Below are 24324 nucleotides of genomic sequence, written 5' to 3' on the forward strand. Positions count from 1 at the left end.
CCATAGCTCTAGCCACAAGGGGTAGGGGGGTTGGGTTGTCTGCTGAAGCCTGAAGACTATAAAAATGTTGCACATATGCTGGACCCCTCCCAATTAATATACTTACCTGGCTCCCTGCGCCGCTCCTAGTCACTGCACCGTCACTGCTGCTTCTCCCCGTGCGCGGATGAATACATCCGGTGTCGGGGGGGAGAATCCAATGGCAGGCAGGGATGGGGACGAGCCTCCCTAGCATCGCGCGTGACGCTAGGGAGGCTCGTCCCCGTCTGCCATTGGCTGCTCCCCCGACACCGGATGTTTTAATCTGCGCACGGGGAGAAGCAGCAGTGGGGGTGCAGGGACCAGGAGCGGCGAGGGGAGCCAGGTAAGTATATTCATTGTGAGGGGCCCAGCGTATGCAGGGACATTTTTATAGTCTTGGACAGTGATGGCCAGTTCGCATTGTTCACCCGCAAACATATACGGGCTGCCATCTTTTTTTCACAAGTCCGGCGAGGCACAGGTAAGCCCTACCTGTGCCTGTGCGCGAGCCGGTCTGAAAACAAATGTGGTCACCGGGAGCGGGCAGTTCCGAGAACAGCCCGATGAAGGCCCCCGTTGGCTGTTCTCGGAACTACCTACTCCCACTGACCGCACTTGTTTTCAGACCGGCTCGCGCACAGGCACAGGTAAGGGCTTACCTGTGCCTCGCCAAACTTGTGAAAAAAGATGGCAGCCCGCATATGTTCGTGGACGAACAATGCGAACTGGCCATCACTGATCTTGGATAACCCCTTTAAGGCCAGGTTCACAATTGCATCAGTTTCTCTTGAAGAACCTGTAAATAGCTGGACAAAAGCTAAACGTCCAGTAAAATGCTGGGCTGACTGACAGAAACCCAATGGACCACAGTCCAGCCGTTCTTTTCTGTTATTTGACAGAAATGTTTGTTGTTCTGCTCCTATAAGGGAATAGAACGATGAAAATAACAGCAATGTGAACGAAGCCTTAGTAGATCACAGTTATGGGACATTTTTAGTCCCCATTTTCGAAGTGAAAGAATAAAAAACGTAATACACTTTTGCTTATTGTTATGAAAAATGCATCAATTGATCTCCTTTCATGCCTCTTATTAACCCGTTGGGAGCCAGAGTAGCTGTGTCACACAGCAGCATTTTCTCTTGATTCCTGGGCTCAGGTTGAAGTGCTTCCAGTGACATCAGAGTTTCAGGTTCACTCTCCCAGTCCCTCCCCCCCTCAGTAATTGGATGGGAAACCTAAACCCTGCCAGTTACCTTTCTGGTCAGAGCAGTGCTGGCAGAGTAGGGGAAACTGTGAGTGTTTGGCTTGGACTGAGCCCAGATGAAGCAATCTCTTTTAGGAGTCAGGGTGCAGTGGAGTAAATGTGGCTGTGAAGGGCTGTCTGCCTTGTTTTCCTGGGATTTCACAGGATCCAGGCGGACGTTCGCTGAGCCTCACTAGGTGCTCACCTTCAGGTAAGGGAAGCTGTTGCTAAGATCCTCTGTTAATAGCAGCAAAGTATTTCAACTCCACAAATGGCTGCCAGTCTCAGAGACAGTATGCTTGTGTCACATTGTTTTCATGGGATTTTGCTCTTTAGACGCTTTATTGCATGCTTTTGGACCTCAGCCGTGTTAGCCCCCCCATATCAAAATTTTTGAACAAAATATGTGCAGTTGGTTAGATCTTTGTTAGATCAGGTTAGATCAATTGTTCTTTGCGTTAGATCTCATACAGAAGTAGAGATATTAACAGTTATTTGCAGGGGGGGCTAACCCGTCATCAGCCCCCCCTTATCAAAAAATTGACCAAACAATTAGCTATTTTGGAAGATATTTGTTAGATCAAGTATGAAGAGGTGCTATCCTTTAATATAGAAATACAGGTCAGATACGACAGCGCATGTAGTGCTCATACCTTCCCCCACGAAAACGGACCCTGACAGCTGGATTTGGGGGTCACTGGTGCAAAGTGATGCTTGTCTGTATACTTTGTGCTGGCACACTTCTGGGTGAGGCATGTACATATGGATGGAGACCGCGTGTATATTTCTGCCTCTTTCATTACCACCAAGAGGCAGATTGTTTCTGTGTACTATATGTGCTTTTAATTTGGTCCTAATTCTACCAAACTAGACCCACCCCACGTCAGGCTTATAGGATGTGCTATTATATGCGTAGTGTAATAACAGTAGTATAAAATATGTTGTGTAATACCGTATTAAGCGGTTTGAGGTTTTGGAGGTGTAACATATGGAAAGTTTGTACTGCGCACCTTCAGGGTGATTTCTGTGTAGCCAGGCTAAAGCAAAAGTGGCTTGAAAGGGTTTGTTCGTAAATTGACATCAGTGTACGTTTATATTGGAAATACCGCCCGGTCACCACTGTTCAAAGGTCACAGTGATGCGTCATCTTGTGCCATCATGGCCATATAGTCATGTCATGTCGCCCAGTAGTGTGACCACATTGTCCAGTTCTATATAGTTGTCTGTGGGTTAAAAAACAAGTATTGCCACCGTAAAGTGGGGCCAGGCTAAACTGCTCCTTAGTGTATTTTACGTTTTCTGTTTTTGGTAGATGGGGCTGTTTTTAGATCATGGTATGTAATGCCAAATGTTATTGAAAGTAATGCATCTTTCCTTTGCATAGAAGAATAATGGTTGACATGAATGACAAGTGACACTCTGCACACACGAGACACCTGCATGCTGTATTCTATAAGTATCCAGTCTTATTTCAGTTATACAATGTACACGACTGCCATCAGCCCATTTCACACGAGCGATACGGATTGTGTCTGGTCTGTTCAAGGAAAAACTGATGGTTTTGCAAACAAGTTCAATCCGTTTTTTCTGCCACTGCATACAATGTGTATGTTTTTCCCATCCGGATTCATGTACATAAAGAATAATCTCCTGACGATCATCATATTTTTTTTTTTTTATGTAAGCCCCATTCACTCTATGGAGCCAGAGCGGTGAGAATATAATATATATAATTTTATTTTTATTTTTTTTTCTGAACGCAGAGATGATGAGTGAAAAACATACACAGACCCATTGAAATGAATGGGTCAGGATTCAGACGCAACACATCTGGATGGAAAACTCGCTCGTGTGAAAGAGCTCTAAAGCACACATTGCAGATTACTTGCAGATTTTCATGCAGAAAAACCACTGCGTTTTACAGTACCAGCAAAATGAATGAGAGTTGCCGATTCTCGTTTACACATTACATATTTCGTACGTGTGGAAACTGGCCTGAGGTGTGGATTTTCAAATACACGGCATGTCAATTGTTTGTGTGGATTTCACCCTCCACAATGCACAAAGTGAGATCAGGAGCAAATCCAAAAGTAAGGGCTAATGCACAGAACTTTATTTAGAGTCGGTGTCCAATCCGTATTTTTTGTCGATCGCATGCAGATCCATCTATTTCCATGGGGGGGAAAAATGCGGACGACGAATGTCATCTGTGTTTCCACATCAGAGTAGCCGTTCTGCAAATAATAGAATATGTTCTATTCTTGTCCATTTTGCGGACAATATAAGGCACTTCTTTTTGGAAAATGTGGCATGTGCATGCCCAATATCCATAATTTGTGGATCCACAGCTTGAGGGCTGCAAAATACATACGGTCGTGTGCATGAGGCCTAAGGCCCCTTTCACACGGGCGAGTTTTCCGTGCGGATGCGATGTGTGAGGTGAACGTATTGCACCCGCACTGAATCCTGACCCATTCATTTCTATGGGGCTGTGCACATGAGCGGTGATTTTCACGCATCACTTGTGCGTTGAGTGAAAATCGCAGCATGCTCTATATTGTGCGATTTTCACGCAACGCAGGCCCCATAGAAGTGAATGGGGTGCGTGAAGCAAGTGCGGATGCGGTGCGATTTTCACGCATAATTGCTAGGTGACAGTCTATTTACTGTATTATTTTCCCTTATAACATGGTTATAAGGAAAAATAATAGCATTCTGAATACAGAATGCATAGTATAATAGTGCTGGAGGGGTTAAAAAAAAAAAAAAAAAAAAAGTTAACTCATCTTCTCCTCTTGATCGCGTAGTTCCTGGTCTCTTTACTTCTTGAATGATGAGCTGTGGGCTAAAGGACCTGTGGTGACGTCAGATCACATGCTCCATCACCACGGTGATGGACCATGTGATTGGAGCATGTGATCTGACGTCACCACAGGTCATTTAGCCCACAGCTCATCATTCAAGAAGTAAAGAGACCGGGAACTACGCGATCAAGAGGAGAAGGTGAGTAAACTTTTTTTATTTATTTTTTAATCCCTCCAGCCCTATTATACTATGCATTCTGTATTCAGAATGTTATTATTTTCCCTTATAACCATGTTATAAGGGGAAATAATACAATCTTCAGAACATCAATCCCAAGCCCGAACTTCTGTGAAGTGAAGTGAAAAATCGCGCATTTTCCCGCAACGCACCCGCCTCTTATCCGGGCCAAAAATATGACGCCCGTGTGAAAGAGGCCTAAGGCCTAGTTCATGCGTCAGTTTTCACTCAGGGATTTTAATCAGTGATTCTGAGCCAAAACCAGGATTGACATAAGGTATAAGGGACACAGGTATAAGGGAAAGATCTGCACCTGTTCTATGTTTTTGACCCACATCTGGTTTTGACTCAGAATCACTGATGGAAATAACTGACTGTGCGAATAAGGCCTAAGATTGCATTTAGGTGCACCAGTTATAAGTCAGATTATCAGACGGTCGTTTCTGACAATCTGCATGTCTGAATGTGCCGCCAATCACTAGATGAACGAGCGAAAAGCTCGTTCCTTGGGTGATCCTGTCATTCATGCAGGCAGCACCGATCATGGCTTCTGGACAGCAGATCGTGTGGTCTAAACACTAATCTGCTGCTCAGAAACCATGATTTTGTATGAGGACGAGGGACTGCAATAGCCATCCTTCGTCGTCATACTGTGAAGGAGATCGCTGCCTGTGAATGTGCGGTCTCCTTCATTGAACGAGCAGCCAACTGTAGGGAAGGAAGCATATCTGCTAATGCATCACCCCATGTATATCCAGCTTAAAGGGGTTCTGCAGTTTGTTTTAACTGATGATCTATCCTCTGGATAGATCATCAGCATCTAACCATTCATGTGAACTGAGTTTAGCCCCGCCCAGGCCAGTTGATACAAGTCGTGACGTCACTGGGCCAGCCGTAAACAGTGAGAAGGCCGCGGCGCTGCTGGAGCGTCGCTGCCTTCTCAAACAGCTGATCGGCGGAAGTCCTGGGTGTATCCAGAGGATAGATCATCAGTTAAAACAATCTACAGAACCCCTTTAAGGCCTCTTCGACATTTCCATTTTTCACTGACGTTTGCTGTCCACATTTCCATGGACGGCACACGTACCCATTGATTTAAATGTGTCTGTTCACATTTCAGTATTTTTTTACTGACCGTGGGTCAGTAAAAAAAATCAGACGTGCACTATTTTGGTCCGTGATGCGGACCAAGCACGCCCATAGACGTCTATGGGTAGGGTTGCCACCTTTTCTTCAAGCCAAACCCGAACAGAAGAGAGGGAGGGCCCCCTTCCAGGCCCCACCCATGTCCCGCCTCCACCCCTGGTCGCTGTCGCACCACGATCGTTACGCCCCTGATACTGTCACTACAGAAATACAGCGCCCCATACCTCTTACATCCAGTGATGTCTCCTTTGATGTAGATGTTCTCTTTCCTCATCTTCTCCTCCTTTCAGACCTTCAGACCAGACTACCATTTTGTCGCCATTTTTCGTCTCTGCAGTTTGACAACAACAACAAAAAAATCTTAGTTTACTACTTTTCAATCATCCTCCCATCTTCTGGACAAATCATCCTACTACCCCCAATACTGTGCCGCTGTGCTCCCCAATACTATACTGCAGAAACGGATAAACCCCCTGATAATACTTGTACCACACAGAGCCCCCCATATAAAATACCCCTTCTTTGTGGCCTCAGTAGAAGCCCCCAAATAATGTGCCAGTAAGAAGTGCCCCCCCATGTTTCAGTAAGAAGTGCTTCTTTTCTCCCCCCCAATATGTGCCAGTATAAGGTGCCTCTTCCCCCCCCTTATATGTGCCAGTATCAAGTGCCTCATTTCCCCCCCCCCCATATGTGCCAGTATAATGTGCCTCTCCCCCCCCCCTTCCCCTCCATATGTGGCAGTTTCAAGTGCCTCATTCCCCCCCCCCCCAATATGTTCCAGTATAAGGTGCCTTTGTCCACCCCTTTCTCCTATATGTGCCAATTTCAAGTGCCTCTTTTCTCCCCCCCCAAATATGTGCCAGTATAAGGTGCCTCTCCCCCCCCCCCCCCCCCCCCTCATTTTCAGCTGAGCAACGTCAGTGAATTACGGATGATGCACCAATGGTAAAAATGGACACACGGACCAACCACAGATCCTTCATGGACATCTTCACGGATGAAAGGTGTATGTTTTCTTTTCACAGATGTGTCACTGACATGGAAATGTAGACAGGCCTAAGGTGATTGTGAGCCTAAACCAGTAGTGAAGCCTATACAGAGATAAGCTGTAGGGAAGATCTGCACCTGTTCTGTGTTTAGAGCCGCACCTGGTTTTGGCTCACAATCCTTGATAGAAATCAGTGACCAAACAATTAAATGTGAACTAGGCCTCAGCCTTCCTTCACAGTCAGGCTCCATTCACACGTCCACAATGTGTTTTGCGGAGACACGGATCCGCAAAACACGGAAAGCGGCAATGTGCTTTCCGCATTTTGCGGACCGCACATTGCCGACATAATAGAATATGCCTGTTCTTGTCCGCAATTGCGGACAAGAATAGGACATGTTCTTTTTTTTTGCGGAAGCACGGATGCGGAAGTGCGGATCCGCAAATGTGGATGCGGACAGCACATTCTGTCCCCATAGAGAATGAATGGGTCCGCACCCTTTCCGCAAAATTGCGGAAAGGATGCGGACCCATTTTGCGGACGTGTGAATGGAGCCTCAGAGGCAGAGCCAACAACAGGCAAGGAGGCGGCACAGTATATTATGGCAAATCTGGAGTGTTTTCCAGTACCAGAAAATTGAATGAGGTTTTATGAAATCTCATCCATAAGCTGCAAAAAAAAAAGTCCCATGTAGCCTTACCCTTAGGCCTCATGCACACAACCATGTCCGCATTTCAATACAGAAATCATGGATCCACAACATATGGACACCTTCCATGTGTATTCCGCATTTTTTGTATCAATAGAAATGACTCTTCTTGTCATAACAGCAACATAGATTCACAAAAAATACAGATGTGTCAAAGGCCCCATAGAGACTAATGGGTCAGTGCGCTAGCCACAAAATGTGCAGATAGCAAACGGATGAAAAATATGGTTGTGTGCATGAGGCCCTAGAAAGAAGCCTTCACACATGGTATAAAAATGCACCAAAAAATACGCGACACTAAGGCTTAATGCTCACAAACGTAGTTTCCGTCCGGATCAGATCCGCATTTTTTGTATGTTCACTTGACAGATTGTCCCATCGGAAAAATGTGCCTGAGATTTGCGTTGTTCATGATGTGGATTAGCCCCCTTAATGGGGCTAATCGACATGTGGCTACCCAGTGCAGTTTTCGCAGCAAGAATTGTCCTTTCTTTGTTTTTGCCACGATGCGGATTCCAATCCGTGTGCAGATAATTCTGCGCTGTATGATCTATCACACGGATTCCTATTTAAATGAATGAGATAATTTGTGTATGTTATACTTCCGCACTGTGAGAATACCCTAAACCAGTGAATGGATGAACTATGTGGAGTATGGCACGCCAGGCCCTATTATCGTCATCTTCAGGAACAGGTGTACTGTTGGTTTTTCGTTCGTTGGGTGTGTGTATGAAGCGTGACATATGAGACTGCAGCCTGACAAGGGAATGTATCTCTGGTTCTCTGGTAACACTTGGATGAAGCATTATATGTGCCAGTTGTCAAGCGTGCATTTAGCAATTAAATCATCTACCATGATGTGTTATGAGAGAGGACCAAAATCTCCTGCCATTTTGATATGTGCAGATTTTCTTGTGGAAATCTCACCTACTTTGCTGCTACTGTAAACCCTTCAGATTTTCCACATGCAAAGCCCATGCAGGAAAATCCACAATGAATATGCCATCTGCCACCGCACCCGTAGGGCACTTTCATACACTTGGGTCTTTTTCGGGTGTTCTTAATTGGATTTGTATGTGGCCGGATGTTGAAGTCTGTTGAGTGTTATCAACTGTACTACATGCAAAGCATTTTTAGGGTGTATTTTTGCATTCTGTTTAATGCCTCGGATCTCACAGATCTGGTGTTTTCGGATTGTCTACTTCACTGCTGGATTACCATTGATGGCAATGGGTCCAGTGGTGATTCTGCCAATTTCCGGCAAAAATGCCAGGATTCGGCTGGAAGAAAACAGTGAGATCCAGCAGGCTGCTCTGTGCTGGAACAGCCTGCCAGATCCACCAACTGAGATGTGAATGAGGCCTAAGGCGCCTTGCAGACGAGCGTGAGCGGATTAGGTCCAGATGCGTTGCGGATGTGTTCAGTGAAAAATGTGCGATCATCTCTTAGCAACCATCCATGAAAAACGCATTGCATCCACACTTGCTTGCAGATCCGATGCAATTTTCACTCATGACCATTCACTTCTATGGGGGCAGGGTTGCGTGAAAAATGCTGAATATAGAACATGCTGCGATTTTTCACGCAACGCAAAAGTGATGCGTGAAAAACAACGCTCATGTACACAGACCCATTGAAATGAATGGGTCTGGATTCAGTGCAGGCGCAAAGGGCCAAGCAAGTGCAGATGCGGTGTGATTTTTCATGCATGGTTGCTAGGAGATGATAGGGATGAGAAACCCCGGGCCCATTAAAGTCTATTCACTGTATTATTTTCCCTTATAACAAGGGTAAATAATAGCATTCTTAATACAGAATGCTTAGTAAAATGTGCCTTGAGGGGTTAAAAATTAAATAAAAAATTAACGCTCCTCATCCACTTGATTGTGCAGCGGCATCTTCATCTTTCTTCTGCTTTGAGGACCTGCAAAAGGACCTGCGCTGATGTTACCAATCTCACCACGTAGGTGAGATCCTTTTGCAGGTCCTGAAAGAAGAAGAAAGAAGACTATGCTGGCTGTGCAATCAAGTGGATGAGGCGAGTTATGTTTTTATTATTATTTTTTTAACCCTCAATTGACCTTATACTTGGCATTCTGTATTAAAGAATGCTATTATTTTCCATCATAACCAAGTTATAATAGAAAATAATAAAATCTACAGAACACCAAACCCAAACTTCAGTGAAGAAGTCCCGGGTTCGGATCTGGGTACCACATTCAGTTTTTTCTCACGTGCATGCAAAACGCATTGCACTCGCATGGAAAAAACTGAACATCGGAACGCAATCTCAGACAAAACTGACTGCGTGCCTACTCGCGCGGGTTTCCCGCAATGCACCCTGAATGCATCCGGCCCTCACCCGCGATGCCTGTGTGAAGGAGGCCTAAGAGTTTTAGAAATACAGCACACTCTGGGTATGGTATTTTTCTGACATTTTTCCTATAGGCATTTTTAGGGAATTTGAAGAAGCATCAGAACAATTCATTTTTGAAGTTTTAGATGGGGGGGAAAAAAATATGCCATTAAAAATGACAGGTAAAAAAAAAAAAAAACAGCTATGGAAAAAATTGTGCGAATAAAGAATTAAAGAAAATGTCACCTACAGTTTTTCTACCAGTTAAAACCAGATATCCCATATCTCTTTTTTCTAATCTGTTTTTATTTTTTTGATTGTAGATTTTTGTATTTCAAAAAAATATTAATGGGGCAGCAATCTTGCCTGAGCTGTTCTTAACAGCATTTAGAGAGATGCTTTACAGCAGCCACCATGGACCGTAGGCACAATTGACAGGAGGGGACCTCATTATATGGGATAGTTTTCTAGGTTTGCTCTATGACACAGGAACCACCAATCTATCTACATATGTGATAGCGGTCATTGTGATCCTGCCTATAATGATAAGCAGATAATTGCAGAAAATCGATCTGTACACATTAATAAGCGGTGCCTATTATTTGGCTTGGTGGCCAGTGCAAAAATTGCAAGACATTTTTTTATTTTTTTTTAAGATATAGATTTCAAGGCTCAGACTATATGCGACTTTTCCCCACTCACGCCAGGTCTAAAATTGGGGGCGGGAAAGGGGAAGGACTGGCAGGACCGGCTCATTTTTAGGTGTAGAAAATGGTCTAAATGTAAGACAGCTCTAAAGCTGTCTTAGATTTAGAACTGGTGCTGGATGCGCCAAAGTTAAGGAGAGGCTTGTGCCTCTGCATAACTTAAGCGGATCCCCTGCCAGCTATGGGGCTTTATTAAGGCTGTCATCTAAAACGCCGGTCTTAATAAATATGCCCCATTGTTTAAACAATAGGTCATTTTCTGAGGACATATTCCCTTTAAGTCAGGCATCCTCAAACTGCGGCCCTCCAGCTGTTGCAAAACTACAACTCCCAGCATGCCCGAACAGCCTACCGGAATCAGCCTACAGCAGGGCATTGTGGGAGTTGTAGTTTTACAACAGCTGGAGGGCCGCAGTTTGGGGATGCCTGCTTTAAGCAGTTAATTTGATTCTGCTAGTGGTCATGTGTATTTGGGCCTGCAGAGTGATTCAGATTCATCAATATGGTCAGACTTTTTAGACTGAAGTCACACTTAGGGCTTATGCACATGAGGGTTGTTTCAGGCTACTTTCACACTAGCGTTTTCAATTCCGCTATTGAGATCCGTCATAGGATTGTGATTGTCAATGGGGACAAAATTGAACGAAGCGGAATGCACCAAAATGCATTCCGTTTTGTTTTGTTGCGTCCCCATCGTGGACAGAATAACGCTACGAGCAGTGTTTTTCTGTCTGCGATGTGTTGCGGAGCAAGAGGGATCCGTCCTGACACAAAATTTAAGTCAATGGGGACTTTTTCGTTTTCTCTGACACAATAGAATCCTTGACTGAACCAATACTTTTCTCTAAATCTATACCAACTATTGGTTGGCTTACTCTGAGACAGATTTACACTCTGGAATTGTGGCAGAAAATGGTGTGTCTCACAAAGCTCTGCACATTTCTGCTTAGCCCTGCCCCTTTGTTGAGCATGTCAGGGAATAAGTGTAGGAACCCTATATGTATCAATTTGTGCCACCTTTTAGACAGATATTTGGAGCAGACACATTAGTAAATCTGGACCAAGTGTTTTGTTTGGTCCAAAAACACTGTATCAACATGTCACTATAAAGTCTGTAGTGAAATAAAATTGATGTACTGTAATCTTAATTAAAACCCCTTCAAGGATTTATGTCTGCAACAAATAAAGGTACGTTACGGATTTGGATTCCTCATCAAATTATATATATGTCACATGCACCTCTTCCCATTTGAAAATATCGACTTGGTTCCAATATGGCCATGTTCAAAATGGCCTCTGTGATGGACACCGCCCCTCCAGTGGTGAGATCGGTACCTGAAGGACATATCCGAGTGATATGCCGCCATTGTCTGAGATGAGACAACCCCTTTAATACCTCACTTGTGGAATCCTAGAATCTTTGTGAATTCCCCCTGAAGTGGTGATGGGTATGGAGTAAAGTTTTAGGGCACATTTGAGACACATTAATAAGTCTGCCCTACTGCATCATTTCTACAAGAGGTTATGAGAATCTTACCTTTGTTTTAAATGTCTGGGAAAAACAACATATGCCACCTACCCATACATATACCTCTGTTCCTGACGTATGCCACAGATGAGGCAGACCACACATGGCCATGTGAATGCAGGCTTAATCTCGGTATCATTGAGCAGCAGACAACCTGACACAGGTGCAAGGCTCTTTAACCTTGCGTAAGCTCGCTCATGTGTTTAGTCTGACATGATTTGGATATTTAGTTCTTCCAGTAAAGTAAATGTTCCAATTCACTGACAGCAAATTCCCAGACTGCATGTGGTCATCAATACCTGATTGGTGGACTCCAAAAGCTCGTACTTATAAACAGTTGGAAGGGGCTGGGGCCTCTTTCCCGGCCTGTGATGTCAAGTCCATCCTTCACATGGCCATTGTGCTTCTCAGTCCCATTCAAGTGAATGAGCCTGAGCTGCAATAACAGCTGTACTTGTTATACTATGGGAGTTCTGTAAATAGCTGAGCAAGCGCATTTGGCTATTTCCTGGAGTACCACAGAAGTGAATGGAGATTGCACTACCACACCTCTCCTTTTTCCTCTAAGGGACTGCTGGAAATAGCCAAGCCAGTATGCAGCTATATTTGAAGTTCCTATAGAAGTGGGGGTTTGCCAAGCTTGCGCATGGAGCTCTTCTTCACTTTGGAGGGCCCATTCGGAGATAAGAGTGGGACCAGAGGTGGGACCCAAACCTATCTGACATTGAGGGCACATCCTAACTATATGAGATGAGATGAGAGAACAACTTTAAGTAAAAAGTAGTGTACAGTTGTATATACTTGGTGTCTGATACTCAGATTATTTTTGGTCTGTAAAGTATACCTTAGTACCCTGTGCAGACAGAAGTCTTCACCTATGTCTGCAGATGTATACTTCTAAAGAGTGCCAAAAAAATGTGGTGTGAACAGAGTTTTACTGTGTGTCATCTCCAGACAATGGTGGAGTGAAAGTGCTGTTACAAGGAAGTTCTTCGGGCTCCTTTCTGGTGGTAAATGCCAGGCTTTCATTTCTCATGATTTGTTTTAAGCCTTCCGTGGAATAAAACCTTCCACCTCCACCCCTACATTCCATCCATTGGGCTGACTATATTGATTGGGCTGTGGTCAAATGGCCAATAAATTTGTCATCTGTTCCACAGCAATCTTCAGAAGGTCAGATCTCTGACCAAGCATAGACGGTGACTGAAGCCAGTTATCTGGGAAGGAAAACCCGTACACGGTATTATATTCTGGCAAAGCTTACTAGAAACACCTATCAGATTCTTTACAATAAGCGAATAAGAAAAACCTAGCTGACATTTACCTAAAGTAGTTTATAGGATGATCCATTCTAGTATAGTGGGTGCAAAGGTAGTAGCTGTGAAAGTGCTAAGGGCCTCTCAGCCACACTGTTCAAATTTTACAATGGGGTCCAGGAGCACAAAGTTAAGCAAATTATATCACCCTAAAATTATTACAGTTGTTTTGTCCTTCTACACCATCTTCATCCTTGTGCTTGTACAGTAGTGGCCAAAAGTTTTGAGAATTACATAAATATTTGAAATTGGAAAAGTTGTTGCTTAAGTATTTATAATAGCAATTTGCATATACTCCAGAATGTTATGAAGAGTGATCAGATGAATTGCATAGTCCTTCTTTGCCCTTAAAATTAACTTAATCCCCCAAAAAACTTTCCACTGCATTTCATTGTTGTCATTAAAGGACCTGCTGAGATCATTTCAGTAATCGTCTTGTTATCTCAGGTGAGAATGTTGACGAGCACAAGGCTGGAGATTATTAATTCAGGCTGATTGGGTTAAAATGGCAGACTTGACCTGTTAAAAGGAGGGTGATGCTTGAAATCATTGTTCTTCCATTGTTAACCATGGTGACCTGCAAAGAAACGCGTGCAGCCACCATTGCGTTGCATAAAAATGGCTTCACAGGCAAGGATATTGTGGCTACTAAGATTCCACCTCAATCAACAATTTATAGGATCATCAAGAACTTCAAGGAAAGAGGTTCATTTATTGTTAAGAAGGCTTCAGGGCGTCCAAGAAAGTCCAGCAAGCGCCAGGATCGTCTCCTAAAGAGGATTCAGCTGCGGGATCGGAGTGCCACCAGTGCAGAGCTTGCTCAGGAATGGCAGAGGGCAGGTGTGAGCGCATCTGCAGGCACAGTGAGGCGAAGACTTTTGGAAGATGGCCTGGTGTCAAAGAAGCCACTTCTCTCCCAAAAAAAACATCAGGGACAGATTGATCTTCTGCAGAAAATATGGTGAATGGACTGCTGAGGACTGGGGCAAAGTCATATTCTCCGATGAAGCCTCTTTCCAATTGTTTGGGGCATCAGGACAAAAGGCTTGTCCGGAGAAGAAAAGGTGAGCGCTACCATCAGTCCTGTGTCATGCCAACAGTAAAGCATCCTGAGACCATTCATGTGTGGGGTTGCTTCTCATCCAAGGGAGTGGGCTTACTCACAATGCATTTTCCAGCACGATGGAGCACCGTGCCATAAGGCAAAAGTGATAACTAAGTGGCTCGGGGACCAAAACGTTGACATTTTGGGTCCATGGCCTGGAAACTCCCCAGATCTTAATCCCATTAAGAACTTGTGGTCAATCCTCAAGAGGCGGGTGGACAAACAAAAACCCACTAATTCTGACAAACTCCAAGAAGTGATTATGAAAGAATGGGTTGCTATCAGTCAGGAATTTGCCCAGAAGTTGATTGAGAGCATGCCCAGTCGAATTGCAGAGGTCCTCCAAAAAGAAGGGCCAACACTGCAAATACTGACTCTGCATAAATGTCATGTAATTGTCGATAAAAGCCTTTGAAACGTATGAAGTGCGTGTAATTATATTTCACTACATCACAGAAACAACTGAAACAAAGATCTAAAAGCAGTTTAGCAGCAAACTTTGTGAAAACTAATATTTGTGTCATTCTCAAAACTTTTGGCCACGACTGTATTGTACCTCTTACATTTAGTAATCACGTTCCCCTGTTTGTACTTTGCTTTTCCCTATGTGTCTGAGTATAGTAGCTTCAGCTGGTTTGCTGGCTTTTACTGTATCTTATTTCCTCTGCCACACATATGGACATAGTTATAATAAGAATGAGTGTATCCGCTTAGATTTCACCGCACTATAGTCTGGCCTTGTGTAAAATAAACCTCAGTTTTATAGCAGGTCCTCAGATTTCATACCCGCCCTAGCTTGGCATGTCTGCTGAACAAGTGTCCATGTGGTACAGCAAAGCTCCTACATTCTGATGCACTGATTAAGAATTCCAGGCTCTGCAATAATGTGCCTTTTTATTATGCCTCAGAATAATGGCCAGTCCTAGGCGTGCTTCAAATCACTGGTAGATTTATAAGGCAAAAGCCTCTTTTAGAAAACATTCGCTGCTAAATTCCTAAGCTCCTGACTGTCACTATAGTTTGCTATAGCTGCTGCTATTTTAATAGAACGTCCTTTTAGAAGGTATATAACTATATAAAGCATTGGAGCTGGGTTGGTGTAGAACTTTATAGGCTCTTTTTATTACAGTGTAAGTTTCTTAATGCGAGCCTCCAGTTCAAGAATAAAAATTCACATTAACTGGGGAACGAACTGAACACTTTACACGGTAACCTCCTTTTCATCTTTTTAGTTACAGAGCCACTAATTCTCGTGCTCCTCTTCTACCATTCAAGGTGGCCACACAGCTTCTCGGGCTGTTTAATGTACACTGTGCATCAGTAGCCCAAGACACTTGCTACTAGTCCATCCCTGCTCTTGGATTGGCCAGCACTGTTCACATGAGCAGCGATGGCCAATTCAAGGGCAGCCAGAAGTGTCTTGGACTACCAAAAATAACAGTGAGCGTTACACAGCCTGTGTAATGGTCTTCAATGGCAAAACATGAGCCCAGGAGTTGACAGATCTGTAGCTAAAAGCTGAAAATGAGGTCACCATGTTGGTGTTCTGCTTCTTTCCCAGTTTAAGTATTTTTTTTTATTGTTTTATTGAACTGGAAAGTCATTTTTTGGGTCCAGTCACACGTCCGTGGAATGGGTCCGCATCCGTTCCGCGATATCGGGTACGGGTACAGACCCATTCATTCTCAATGGGGCAGGAATGGATGCAGAGAGCACACTATGTGCTCTCCGCATCTGCATTTCCAGAGCGCGGCCTCAATCTTCCGGTCCGCAGCTCCGGAAAAAAATAGAACATGCCCTATTCTTGTCCGCAATATACCACGGACGTGTGAATGGACCCTAATAATCCTCAGTACATGTATGCCAATTACTGTATAATGCCTTATTCACACATCACTGATTGTGAGCCAAAACTATAAGGTATGAGGGAAAGATGTTTAGAGCAGTACCTGGTTTTGGCTCACAATCACTGATGGAAATCGTTGACCAATATACTGACTGTGTGAATGAGGCTTAAAGGGGTACTCTCATCAGATACAATGGGGGCATATCGCTAAGTTGAAAGCGGCCGTGTGACAGACATTTATTTATTTTACGGCCCTTTTTAGAACGATTGCAGTCTATGGGGGTATTCATATGGTCATTTATTTGTAATTGTCTGTGACTCTGTCTATCCATTAAACAGGACATATCCTTATTTTAGGCATTTACTTGGCCAGAAAGACCCCATTGTGAGTCCGTTTTTAATGGCCGTTTAGACTGAAGCAAACCTGTCTAGTGCTCGTTAAATGAGTATATGGCAGTGCAGAAGGCATGGAGGAAAAAAAATTGTCACGTCACCTAAGGCATGCATGGGAACACTTGCACGGCACTGGAGGAAGCAGGACCTGACTTCCCCCAGTGTCCTGACATCACATGGTCCCGCTGGGAGAGTCGGGTTCTGCTGCTCCCAGTGCAGAGACAGTTTTCCGCAAGTGACTGTGGTGAGGTGGGAATTTTATTTTTATTTGTTTTCATTTGTTTTCATTTGTTGGCTGTATCTGTATTGGGAGCACAACTGGGGGCCAATATAGATACTGGGGCACTATGAGGGCCATTATAACTGTTGAGAGTACTACATAGCACATTATTTATTCTGGGTCACTATGGAGGGCATTATATATAGTGAGGAACAGAAGTATTTGAACACCCTACGATTTTGCAAGTTGTCCCATTTAGAAATCATGGAGGGGTCTGAAATTTACATTGTAGGTGCATTCCGACTCAGAGACAGAATAAAAAAAAAAAAATCAGGAAATCACATTGTATGATTTTTTTTAAAGAATTTATTTGTCTTGCATTTCTGAACATAAGTATTTGAACACCTGAGAAAATCAGTGTTAATATTTGCTACAGAAGCCTTTGTTTGCAATTAGAGGTCAAAAGTTTCTTGTAATTCTTGACCAGGTTTGCACACACTGCAACAGGGATTTTGGCCCACTCCTCCACACAGATCTCCTCTAGATCTGTCAGGTTTCGGGGTTGTCGCTGAGCAACACGGTGTCACGGATGGTCTAACAGAAAACAAGAAGTTACAAATAAGGATCCGACTGGCTCTATCCAAAACTAAGGAACAAAAGGGTGAGCCCTAATAAAGCCCTGAAGCTCTCCCTGTCTTCTCAGCCCATGCAAAGATCTCAATGATAGAAAGTTGCATGTCCACGTACCTAGACTGAGTGACACCTGCAAACCCTATAATAGTGAGGGGACACTTGCACCGGCTCCCTGCACTTAATACAGAGGGACTCAGGGCCACGTAGGATCAAGCCAACAGGAAAACAATAAATACAGAAATAGACTTATCTGAAGAACCAGCTGTAGCAACTTCAAGCAGAGAACACAATCCAGGAAGTAGTATAAACCGCAAAGTGAGGCAGTATGAAAGGAGATATATAGGGAGGCAATCACTGCTAATAGATGGCAGCTGGGAGAGGGAGGAGAGATGTCAAAGCAAAACAAAAGAACATCATGCAGGAGGTACTGAAGAACGTCTATCAGAACTTCTCAGAGATCTGGCGGTGACAGTACCCCTCCCTCTACGAGTGGACTCCGGACACACAGAGCCCACCTTCTCGGGATCGGACCTATGGAATGCCCTGAGAAGACGAGTGGCCTTAATGTCCGCCACTGGAACCCACATCCTCTCCTCAGGACCATAACCCTCCCAATGAACGAGGTACTGGAGAGAACCGCGGGAATCCACAATCCTAGAGACCTGAAATTCAAGATTACCGTCAACCACAATCGGAGGAGGAGGAGGAGGCAAAGAGGAGGGTACAGTGGGTTGGACATAAGGTTTTAATAGGGACTTGTGAAAAACATTATGGATCTTCCAAGTCTGAGGAAGATCAAGACGGTAGGCAACAGGATTGATGACGGGCAAGATTTTGTAAGGCCCAATAAACTTAGAACCCAACCTCCAGGAGGGAACCTTCAACTTGATATTCTTAGTAGACAACCACACCAGATCACCAACATTCAGGTCCGGACCAGGCACACGTCTCTTATCGGCCACACGCTTATATCTCTCACTCATGCTCTTTAGATTATCCTGAATCTTTTGCCAAATGGATGACAAAGATGAGGAGAATCTCTCCTCATCAGGTAAACCAGAAGCCCCCTCTCCAGAGAATGTCCCAAACTGCGGATGAAACCCATATGCACCAAAAAATGGTGACTCCTGATGATGGTTATTTAAAGCAAACTCGGCCAGGGAGAGAAAAGAACACCAATCCTCCTGATTTTCCATCACAAAACAGCGCAGATATGTCTCCAGATTCTGATTGACGCGCTCTGTCTGGCCATTCGACTGCGGGTGGAAAGCAGAAGAGAATGACAACTGAACCCCCAAGTGAGAACAGAAGGCCTTCCAGAATCTGGAAACAAACTGCGTGCCCCTATCAGAGACTATGTCTGAAGGGATACCATGCAGTTTGACAATGTGATCAATAAATGCCTGCGCCAGCGTTTTAGCATTGGGCAAGCCAGGAAAAGGAACAAAATGTGCCATTTTGCTAAAACGGTCCACCACCACCAAAATCAGTCTTCCCTGAGGAACGAGGCAGGTCCATAATGAAATCCATGGACAGATGTGTCCAAGGACGGGAAGGAATGGGTAACGGAAGGAGAGGACCCGATGGCCGTAAATGAGGGACTTTGGCACAAGCGCAGGTCTCGCAGGCTGCCACAAAACCCTCAACCGACTTACGAAGAGCCGGCCACCAGAATCTCCGAGCAATGAGATCCACTGTGGCTCTACCCCCGGGTGCCCAGCAAGGACCGTATCGTAGTGCTCCTTAAAAACCTTGTGTCGTAAAGCGAGAGGCACAAACAACCTCCCAGGAGGACAAAGATCAGGAGCCTCTGCCTGGGCTGCCTGAACCTCTGCCTCCAATTCAGGATAAAGAGCAGAGACCACGACACCTTCAGCCAAAATGGAACTCGGGTCTTCAAAATTCCCACCTCCCGGAACACAACGTGACAGGGCATACGCCTTCACATTCTTAACCCCAGGGCGGAACGTGACATCTGGCCTGTCTCGGGTTCAGACGCTTGGCTGACTCGAAGTAGGCCAGATTCTTATGGTCGGTAAACACGGTAATAGGGTGTCTGGCTCCCTCTAGCCAATGGCGCCATTCCTCAAAAGCTAACTTGATGGCCAACCACTCCCTATCTCCCACATCGTAATTTTTCTCTGCGGAGGAGAGTTTCTTCAAGAAAAAGGCACACGGTTGCCATTTGGGAGGAGAGGGACCCTGAGACAAGACCGCACCCACACCCACCTCAGAAGCGTCCACCTCAACTATGAAGGGCAGAGAAATATCAGGTTGTACTAAGATGGGAGCGGAAGCAAAACTCTCCTTGATACTAGAAAAGGCCTTACGCGCCTTCACCGACCAGCAGGGAAAATCTACCCCCTTTTTAGTCATATCAGTGAGTGGCTTAACAACAGAGGAATAATTCAAAATGAACTTCCTGTAATAATTAGAAAACCCAAAAAGCGCATCAGCGCCATCTGAATCTCAGGAAGCTCCCACTCAAGCACAGCGCGGACCTTCTCGGGGTCCAGAAGCGTAGAGAAGAAAACCCCAGAAATTGAATTTCTGGAACCGCAAACGCACATTTTTCCAGTTTAGCGTACAATTTATTCTCCCGCAGAATGAGCAAGACCTGACATAGGTGGTCCTTATGAGTTTTGAAATCGGGAGAAAAAAATCTAAATTTCATCTAGATACACTAGTACAAATTTCCCCATTAAATGATAAAAAAATGCTGTTCACAAAATGCTGGAAGACGGCTGGAGCATTCATCAAACCAAAAGGCATAACCAAATTCTCAAAATGGCCCTCAGGGGTATTGAAGGCTGTCTTCCATTCGTCTCCTTCTCTGACCCTGACCAGGTTGTATGCCCCTCTTAAATCCAACGTGGAAAAAACTTTAGTCCCAACAATCTGGTTAAACAGGTCCGGGATCAGAGGAAGCGTATAAGGGTCACGAATTGTGATACTGTTCAGCTCCCTGAAATCCAGACATGGTCTTAAAGAACCATCTTTTTTTCTTAACGAAGAAAAAAACTGCGGCAACAGGTGACTTCGAGGGTCGTATGTGTCCCTTTCTCAGACTCTCAGAGATATAAGCACACATAGCGACCCTTTCAGGTTGAGAGAGATTGTATAAACGAGATTTAGGCAGCTTGGTGCCTGGAATGAGATTAATAGGGCAATCGTACTCCCTGTGAGGGGGCAGCTCCTGAACACCACTCTCAGAAAACACATCCGAAAATTCAGAGAGAAAAGATGGTACAGTCTTAGTAGAAACCTCTAAAACAGATGTCGAGAGGCAATTCTCTCTGCAAAAGTCACTCCAAGCATTTATTTGCCATGGTCTTTCAGAGGGATTGAAAGATGCATTTGCCTTTTTTGAGAAACCTACCTCCTTGGAGTCTGCCATGTCTCAGGCCGTTCGTATTGACGTTTCGTATTAAAGAAATTAAAACCAGACAGCCCTATACGACACATATATTGCGGACATGCTAGCGGCGATCTAGCCGTGCATGTCCGTATCTCTATAGCCCCGAACCGGATGACAGAATCCCTTTAAGGCTTCTTTAACTGTGTTTGCACTTTAAGTATACTAGAATTCCTATTATTTATGCACTGTGAAGTCCGTTAGCATTTTCAAACTGTACACTGGTTACCAAGAATGTATTCTCATACCTGGATATATATCCCTGAATTTCTCTGTCTTCATTACCATTTAAAGGGAACCTGTCACCAGTTTTATGGTGTTCTAACTAAGGGCAACATAAATAAGTGACTGATTCGCTTAGCAAAATGCTGGGTCACTTTCTTTAATTGACCCAGTCAATCTGCCAACATCTTGTATTGAAAAGCTCCAGCTGATAATGATGAGTCATGAATATTCATGAGCTCCTGACTCTCCCCGCCCACTTGATGCTGAGTGACAGTTATTTTCCATATGAATCAGCAGCAGGTGGGCAGGGGAGTGGCTATAGCTCTGAATTAAATAAACGCTGGACTCACTGACATCACGTTGGACTCAAATCAGCTCATTAGTATGTGGCATCTTTTTGTGTATATTATGAGGTAACCATCTGTCACACCAGTAAGTGAATACAACTAAGGTACTTTTTAGTAGTTAATGATTGTATATAATTAGTTAGATTATAATCAAATATCCACATGACAGGTTCCCTTTAAGCAATTCTTGTTTTTTGAGTTTCAGATCAGTTACGTCAAATTAATTGTAGGTGTAGGATTTCATATAATTGAAAAAAAAAAAATGAAGTGTGCTAATTTCTAATTTGGTAAGACGAACAGTGTTTTGCATGGAATTCATGGACTCTCAAAGGTTCTGTGGATACAGTTGAGCATCACTCTGTAGGTAACGATAATATTTTATTAGAATAAACCTACTGGAAAAAAATCCAGTTTCATGCATCCACAAAGGAATACAATGCACAAACTATCACAAACCGTAGCTACAGTAGGTTTTACAATATGGGATATGGGATGTGCTTTTCCTATGCTTTAGTTTGCTGCACACGGCATGATAACATCTTTGGGGCAGGGGGTACTTTGATGTAACATGTATGTGTAGGAGGTACATGGTTCAGGAACTATGAGAAGAACATATAAACATTAATGAAGCACAGTCTTCTTTATTATATCCCTTTTTATCCTTTCCAATAACAATTTCCTTCTTAGTAATAGGGAGGAGATGCTTCTGTGATTGAAGCAGAACATTAAAGGACAAGTGACAGGGAGTGCACTCATAGTATATAGTTATGGGTCTAAAGGACAGGTTTATTGCAGGAGGTTCAGTAATACCTAGGGTGCAACTGACACTGATGTCATGTCTAACATATACTTGAGAGTCACTCAGGTCTTAGACAGAAGAGTCGTTGACTTTAAAGCATAAAGAAACAGATCATGTAAAATAGATGACTAAACAGACATAACAGACATTCATTAAGATTGATAAAGTTGATCGAAATTAGCACACGCAATTGGATTTTGGGGGAAAATATTAACAGGAGCCACACTCTCTTCAAGCGTTAGGCCTGTTTCACACTTGCATAGTTAATACAGTTGAAAAAAGACATAAGTCCATCAAGTTCAACCAAGAGATAGGTGGGGACGTGAATCTCAGAAATAACTTGCCTTGTTAATTCTGGTTTTGAGATCAGGCCGAGGATCTCAAAACCGGAATTAAATGGATCCGTTTTGATCTTGCACATCAGGATGCATCTGTTCCTTATTACTGATTTTTTTTTTTACGCATTACTGATGCGGTTTGTTACGTTTTGATCTCATGCAACCACATCCTTAGGGTCCATTCACACGTTTGTTGTTTCTTTCCTGATCTGTTCCGTTTTTTGCAGAACAGATCTGGACCAGATCTGGACCCATTCATTTTCAATGGGTCCTGAAAAAAATTGGACAGCACAATGTCTGATTTTTTTTTTTTCAGGACCCATTGAAAATGAATGGGTACAGATCTGGTCCAGATCTGTTCTGCAAAAAACGGAACAGATCAGGAAAGAAACAACGGACGTGTGACTGGACCCTAAGGATGTGGTTGTATGAAATCAAAACGTAACAAACCGCATCAGTCACCAAATACATTGAAAGTCAATGGGTTACTGATCCGGTTTCTTAGGATCCTAAAAAAAAAATTGATCCCTTGCCATTGACTTACATTGTTTTTTAGTGATGAATCCAGTTTGTTCCATTTCAATGACCGGACAAAAAGCCACAGCTTGCAGGGTCTTTGTGTTCTATCACAAATCAGAATGCTGACGGAGCGGAAGACATCCTGAATGGATCTCTTTCCATTCAGACTGCATTATGACTAAACTGAACCGTTTCTTCCAGTTTTGAGATACTCTGCTGGATCTCAATACCAGAAAACAACAACACAAGTGTGGAACAGGCATTAATGAGTAGGTGCCTGCTCCTCGCGCCTTCTCCTGGGAAGCTCCGCTGGGCTTCATCAATCTCAACAGCCAATCACAGGCCACAGCAGTGTCTTGCTCCCCTTGCTTCATGACAAATGATCACAAGACGCAAGGGGAGCTGGAAACCACTGTGGCCTGTTGTTGGCTGTTGCGGTGTCAAACCGAGTGTTCCAGAGGTAAAAAAATAATAAAATATCCCAGGGCGCAAGAAAGCCAACCACAATCCAGTTCAGATGGTAATAGTAAAGATGATGCTTTATTGCAGAAGTACAACGTATATACACATATAAAAAAAAAAAACGCAAAATGTAAAGGGGGCGGAGCTAAGGGGGAGTGAATTATGGAGTCGGGTCCCCAGTAGATGCAAACTGGTAAGATGAGTGGGTTAGATTTGATTACCAGGGTAATGACATTGGTGGCGTGGTGAGGCTAGAACAATGTTGTTACTAAAATGTGTTCGTGAATAAGTTGCCGTGCTGAAAGGAAGGTCACGTATTGGGTCCTGATCACGTGATCCCAGCTCACCGGCACCGGACAGCTGGATGTTGACATAGATGGAGGCCAGCAGAGAATGCAGGAGAAGGGTCAGAGAGCCGATGTCTGGAAGCAGATAATTAATTATCCATTTACAGGTCCCCCTCCTCTCTATTCTTGCACAACCCCTTTAATCCATTTCTTCCATCAGAGTTTTATGACCGCAACAGTATAATGGCAGCAGGTAACAAAGTTTCGGGCCTAATGGTCCTTCTTGAATCCAATACAATACAATAGACTTGCAAACTGACTGTATCAGAACTTATTAGGGAATTACTAGTCAAGGGAACCATACTCAGTCAGAGTGATGGGTCGTGTTTCTTGGGCAAACCACGGTCGCATGAATCAGCCCTTAAGGCCCCTTTACGTTGGCCAGATAATCGCTAACAATCGTTCATAGGAATGCTCGTTAGCGATGATCTGCCTATGTAAAGGTTCCGCCGATTACCTAATAATAAGATTATTGTTTGTGCAGACACCTAAATCATCATTTGCCGGCAGCAAATTTTGTCGTCTGCTGTCGGCAGATAATGAGTCTTTATGGGCAAGAGCGATAGCATTAGCGATCACTCCTCTCCATACTGTGGAGGAGATCACTGCATGTAAATG

General features: G+C 44.0%; 1 protein-coding gene across 1 annotated transcript in view; it reads left to right on the top strand.

Moving 5' to 3' along the window:
* The first annotated feature begins 1278 nt into the window (after positions 1–1278).
* SHROOM1 (shroom family member 1) overlaps positions 1279–24324 on the top strand; it is a 122727-nt gene continuing 99681 nt past the window's right edge. The window contains exon 1 of the mRNA XM_044280818.1: positions 1279–1475. The gene's annotated coding sequence lies outside the window, so the exon portion shown is untranslated. The remainder of the gene's footprint in view (positions 1476–24324) is intronic.

Source organism: Bufo gargarizans, chromosome 2 (genome assembly GCF_014858855.1).
Source record: "Bufo gargarizans isolate SCDJY-AF-19 chromosome 2, ASM1485885v1, whole genome shotgun sequence".
Taxonomy (NCBI): Eukaryota; Metazoa; Chordata; class Amphibia; order Anura; family Bufonidae; genus Bufo; species Bufo gargarizans.